Genomic DNA, 6,258 nt, shown 5'->3' with positions numbered 1-6,258 from the left:
TCGTGAGAATATTTGACGGAATCTCTATGGACCAAGTGTTGATTGTTGTAGGTTTGGATTCGATTTATATTATCCAGAGACTCATTACAGAAGTAGACGAACATCATTATTACTCGGCATATAGATTTTTTTTCGGAGGATCACTGTCTTGTAATGGAAAAAGATGCGTACTACCATGTTTGAGTCCTGAAGTCCTCGTACGCACAAGCAACTGACCTAAAGAGTTTTCTAAAAATGCTTTCAATTCAGTAGGTAAAGTGAAGCCACTGAGAATAACTGGCAATGAGAAGAAGATTTATTCATGAACAAAGCTGTTCGAAGTTAGTACCGAAAAGCACGGTTCGGTAGTTATCGGCTGACGTCGTATCCGTAGCTTTGTCTACTTAAAGGTAAAATATATAAATATGTATGCATGTAATTACAGTATAATGACTACCTCTCTGCCATTTCACTTTAAACTCACATAAACTACACTTTGTTCAAACGCTTCCAGCACCACCCAAGTGAGAGAGCAGGGGTGGGCTTATTAAATATTAATATGTACTTATGCATGTATTTATTTACTAATTTCTTTAAAATGCTTGCTTAAATTTTTACATATTACTTTATGACTAGCATTTCATTTAGCCTAACTTAACTACATTTTAAAGCCACATTTAAACATTCAAAGCAATTACCATACGATAATTTTACACAAATAATATTTATTTTTGTTTTTATATCTGTTTTTGTGTTTCATTTTCATTACTGCTTGTCGTCTACAGCGTTGTATTTGACTACCAAAAATTGTTTTCCATTGCCTTTAATTGCCAACAATAATCATAAAGTATGGCGGCAATACGAAACGTAAGCTTTAACAGCTGGCGATTTTTTAATTTAGAGTTGCTTTGACCTTTTTTGCTTTCTACTTTTTTTTCACTTTTGTTATGGAAATTTGATTTGTCTGTGCGCTTTTTCTTCACATTTCACTTGAATTTAAAAATGTCGATTTATTTATTAAAACTACATAACCAAATAAATGCCAATTTGCTTTGATTTTTTTTTTCCAAAATATTTTTACTCAACTCTTTTATTAAATTTTCTCGATTTTGAACAACTGTATTTTAAATTGTACTATTCTATTTTTACATTATTTTACAAATTATGACATTTTACATTTTTTTCATCGCAAATATTACAGTTATTAATGTTGGGGTATTCTCTTTTCTCTCTTCACTTTTTGTTATGCTAGATGTTGGTGATCATAACTAATAGTTTCCCAATGGCACAACGAGAGACTGTTACCTGGAATGGAAATTATTTGTTGGTTTAAACTTTTATGCTGGAAATTCTTAGAGAAGTTTAAGATATATACAAAAAACATAGTAACAATGTAACAAGAAATCAGTTATTTGCTAAAAATAAAACTGTAGGCAATTAAAGCTCATAACTTCCTTATTAAAATTTGAAAGATTGTCTAATAGATTTATTTTCTATTATTTTCTAAACGCATTTAGAATTAGCGACAGCAATAAAATATACTATAAAGTTATGTTATTGCTTTTTCAGACTCTGTATTAGTTTTCAAGCTTTATTAATACGTAAATCTTATGATAGATGGCGCTGTGTTCAATTTTTTGCCACTTTTAATGAATTTTCATCGAAAAATCATACTTTTAGCGTTTTTAGTACTGTGTACGAGTTCTGCTATATATATTTCTGGCCTAGGCAACACTAAGTGTTGCCAGGTGCAATCTGACATTTTCATTGGAAAGTTTGACATTTTTTAGCATAACATCACTCAAAACGTTTTGTCATTTCATCGTGAATTGTTTTATTTACAGGGAATTAAAAAATGCATCTCTGCCAAAGAATGGAATTAACTAGTGAACATTTTCGTGCGACCATTTTTCACAACTTTCGACGTGGATTATCGCGACTAGAGTGTTTCGATGAACTAAAATCTTTGTGTGGCTATGAAGCACCATCCTGTGAAAAACTGGTACAACGAATTCAATCGTGGCCGACGCTCGCTCAAAGACGAATTCCGTGAAGGTCGTCCAAAAGCAGCCGTTGTGCCAGAAAACATAGATGCCGTACGTGAACTGATAATGGAAGACCGTCATGTAACATAACTTCAGATTGAGGCAATCCTATGCATTTCTCCCACCAGCATACATTGGATATTGCATGAACACCTGGCCGTAAAAAAGGTGTGTTCTCGTTGGATCCCGCACAATTTGACAATCGCTCAAAAAAAGGCTCAAAAAAAGTGCTTCGAAAATTGGTTTGAGCGCATGCAAAAGTGTATAAATCTTGGTGGAGAATATTTTGAAAAACAATAAAACTATTTTCGTTGATAAATATTCCTATTTTCATCATTAGGCCAGAAATATATATAGCAGCCCTCGTATTCACCCTTTTAACTTATTTCATTACACAAGTTATACTTTTACTCTACATAGGGTCACCAACTTTGAATACTTATATATTTTAAAAAGCTAAAAGTACTTCGAAGCTTTTAAAATCTTCCATATATAACTCCATGTAACTTTCTTTTGATTTTCTCAGTTGTGGAGCCATAAATTTTCTAATTCTCTTACACAGTGTAATAATCGAAAATAAATTTAACTTGAATTCAATTAAATTGTACTTACCGTGACAACAAAATATTTGTGCTTTAAGAGCTTTGTACACACCGTCAATATATGAACAAATTTGCTGAAAAGAACAAATTTTGACAATATATAGCATATAAATGTGTAATTTTAAGGAGAAATTAATTGACAAACATAGTCTACGTGAAGCAAATATAAAATTACAAAAACATATATACTATCAAATGCATTTGTTTATATATATTTGTTATATATGTACATCTTATATATCAATGATAGCTTCTAAATTAAAATCATATTTGTTATTTAGAAATAATTATTATAAATAAATATTATTATTAAATAAGCTGAATAAGGCAGAAAATATACTAACAAAGAAATATGTAATATGTAAAAAATATGGATAATAATCAGTGCTGAAATAACGGAGGCCGTAATATGTTTAACATGTCTAATAACTTTCGAATATAACCGTATCGTTTCTGAACAAAAAAAAAATATTTGTTTTGTCCACTACAGAATTATAAATTTTGATATTTTAATCGAAAAATCAATTAGAACTGAAATTAAAATAATACTTGGGTGATACTACAGTCACTTGATTAAAAAAAATGTATTTAAAATCATAATAATGTACGTATTATAATAATAATATACGGACAGCATCCGCCCTCTCTGTTATGCCTAAACAGACATATGGTTTCCGTATCACAATGTGTACGACAATAAAAGCTCAAGAAACCATGCACCAGTATAGTGACACACATGTAGTATTTTACTACTAAATTGATACATTCATCAGCTGATACAAATAAATTTAAGTAAATTATAATTATGACTAATTGATCCTGACTTCGTAACTTCAAGCAATCTTAAGATATTCTTGTCTATTATAATTATTACTTTTCAACACATTTTTCACATAATTTTTTAAATTTTTGCTTTTTGATTTCAGTTTATTTTGAATTTAATTTATTTTCTGTATGCCAAAATGTCAGAAAATATATGATTTTGGCAGAAGAGTTTTGAGCTTTCGGTGTGTTCAATGCGATCCATTGTAGTACATTTCATAACACCATAAAATTTCAATGGTTTCTAGAACCATATTGTAGTACGGAACACCATTTACTTTCAAACAAAATTCGGAACTCCGGTGATACACATATGATTTCTGAAGCATACTACAATATGCACTTACTGTACTGTATGTCTCAGGTATTAAAGTATCTTCATATTTATAGTAGTAACCAGTTGAAAGTAGATGAATTTTGAAAACCTCATTTCAGTGCAGTTCTAACTTCTCAGACGAAACTTCTCAGCGAAATAAAGAGCCGAAACAGTGACATCTTATATGGAAAAAAAATCGCGCAAATAACTCAATGTGGATGTCAACGAAACCACGGCGAAATTGTATCTGGGATATAGTAGACTATTATATTAATATTATTAATAGCGACTATATGGAACGAAAGTTATGAGTTTTATCAAGGTGGTCAGCCATACTTCTCTTTCAAGCAATCTATTCAGCTTCTATATTAACAATTTCAACAATATGTGATTTTAAAGAGAGCTGATATTGACATGACAGCCTGATATTTATCTCTATCTCTTTCAGACTTCTTTGTGTTTGATTATTTGAAGGTCCACGAACTACAAACGAGCACTAGGGAAATATTAGAACAGAAAAAAATGTTATAGCCTATTCACACAGCCAAATTAATTGATCAATTAAAATTTTGATTGAGAAACCTGATCGATAACCGATCAGCTGTTATACATTTTGGTTTTTGCTTTTCGAAAAAAGTTTAGCAGCGACATCTACCGTAGCCTTTTTGTTATCAAAAAATTCTGCCAATCGCAGACAAAGAACGTATATCATATGTTTTGGTCGCAGAATGCAACTCGATTAAAATTGAATTGAAAATTATTGTAGATTTTTATTTTGTATGGTAAATCGACCTTAATAAGCGTTTTAATCGAGCAGAGGCCGGTAAATTGATCAATTAGCTGCTGTGTAATAGCCTTTTTAGCCACCATATCCAGTAGATGTCAGCCTCGAAATCCAGATGAGTAGGCAATTGAACAGTAAAGTCCTCTCTCGACGAACCAAAATCAAACTCTACAAGTCACTTATCATTCCCGTCCTGCTTTATGGTGCAGAAGCTTGGACGATGTCAACATCCGATGAGACGACACTAGGAGTTTTCGAGAGGAAAAGTTTATGGTTTTTGTTTGGAAAACTGTGATTGTAAAGACTTAAGTTAAAGGTTAGTTATGCTTTTTCCAGACTGGATAAGGAAGCGAAGCGTATGGGTTTGGTAGTGAACGAGGTCAAAACGAAATATCTCCTGCCATCAAAGAGTTTTCGAGAGAAAGGTTTTGCGGAAGATTTATGGTCTTTTGAATATTGGCAACGGCGAATACCGCAGACGATGGAAGATGAACTGTACGAGTTATACGACGACAGTGACATAGTTCAGCGAATAAAAAGACAGCGGCTACGCTGGCTAGGTCATGTTGTACGGATGGACGAAAACACTCCAGCTCTGAAAGTGTTCGATGCAGTACCCGCCGGAGGAAGCCGAGGAAGGGGAAGGTCTCCACTCCGTTGGAGGGACCAGGTGGAGAGCGACCTGGTTACACTTGGAATCTCCAACTAGCGCCGAACTGCGAAGGAAAGAGAAGAGTGGCGCGCTCTCATCGATTCGGCTATAACCGGCTAAACGGTTGAACGCCATAAACATACATACATTCAGTAGATTCGTTTAGATATATGATCTTACATTATCTAGAAGTCTACAGATATTTCATCTATAGAAAAATATCTATAGATTTTCACACCTATCAAAGATTTATCATTCGGAAAGCAATCTTAGAAGTACATGATGCAGCTATCAACATATCATCGCTCCGAGGTCATTTAACGATCAATCAGAAATACTACGTAACAAGTTGTACAAGAAAAGAGACGCTCTCTCTGTCTCTGTATAATCTACTAGCAGACCGTTCAGCAAGCAGCTGCGAGCACTCGTTACTCGTCCCTCTGACACGCGATTGCGATGCGAAGAGAATGACTTGCCAGACGATTCTCAGTTTCAGATTAAGATTCTCCATCACGGAGTCGTTTTGATACTCTCACCAGTGAACTATTTCCAGAAAGTTGAGATTCCAGCAATAAATATAGCCTACGTTACTCGGGGTGAAAGGATAAGATCTAAGATTTATACACTTTGAATGAGCGCATTTGTAAATCAAATAAGAATATTCTTTTAAATATTTTAGGAATACTTAAACAAATGTATAACTAAATTAGGGACTCAGCACCCTCTTAAAAATCAAGTATAAATTTATAAACAAACAACATGTGAGGTTATGTAAGAAGAAGAGAAGCACACTCTCACACATTCATTGCGAACAAGTTCGAAAAGTGCACATTAGTCTAGTCTATGTAGTCAGTGTAGTGTTAGCACTAAATTCCTTGCCAGCACATTCATGCTGCATTTGTCACATGGAACGCAGCGAGCTGATGAAAAGAAATTCGCACTCACGCCACTCGGCACGTTGTTGTTGTGGATTTTTTCACTGTCACAGAGATGTTGCTGATAAAATTTATTGCACTTTATTTTTAACTTGGCTCAACCAGCACACACACACACACACA

General features: G+C 33.5%; 1 protein-coding gene across 5 annotated transcripts in view; it reads right to left on the bottom strand.

Moving 5' to 3' along the window:
- Positions 1-1,036: 1,036 nt before the first annotated feature.
- LOC105216537 (CUGBP Elav-like family member 2) overlaps positions 1,037-6,258 on the bottom strand; it is a 309,490-nt gene continuing 304,268 nt past the window's right edge. For all 5 annotated transcript variants that reach the window (XR_008470570.1, XR_008470569.1, XR_008470571.1 and 2 more), the window contains 2 exons: positions 2,637-2,700; positions 1,037-1,284 (listed from right to left, as the gene is read on the bottom strand). The gene's annotated coding sequence lies outside the window, so the exon portion shown is untranslated. The remainder of the gene's footprint in view (positions 1,285-2,636; positions 2,701-6,258) is intronic.

Source organism: Zeugodacus cucurbitae, chromosome 3 (assembly GCF_028554725.1).
Source record: "Zeugodacus cucurbitae isolate PBARC_wt_2022May chromosome 3, idZeuCucr1.2, whole genome shotgun sequence".
Lineage (NCBI taxonomy): Eukaryota > Metazoa > Arthropoda > Insecta > Diptera > Tephritidae > Zeugodacus > Zeugodacus cucurbitae.
This window is presented reverse-complemented; position numbering and strand designations above follow the sequence as displayed.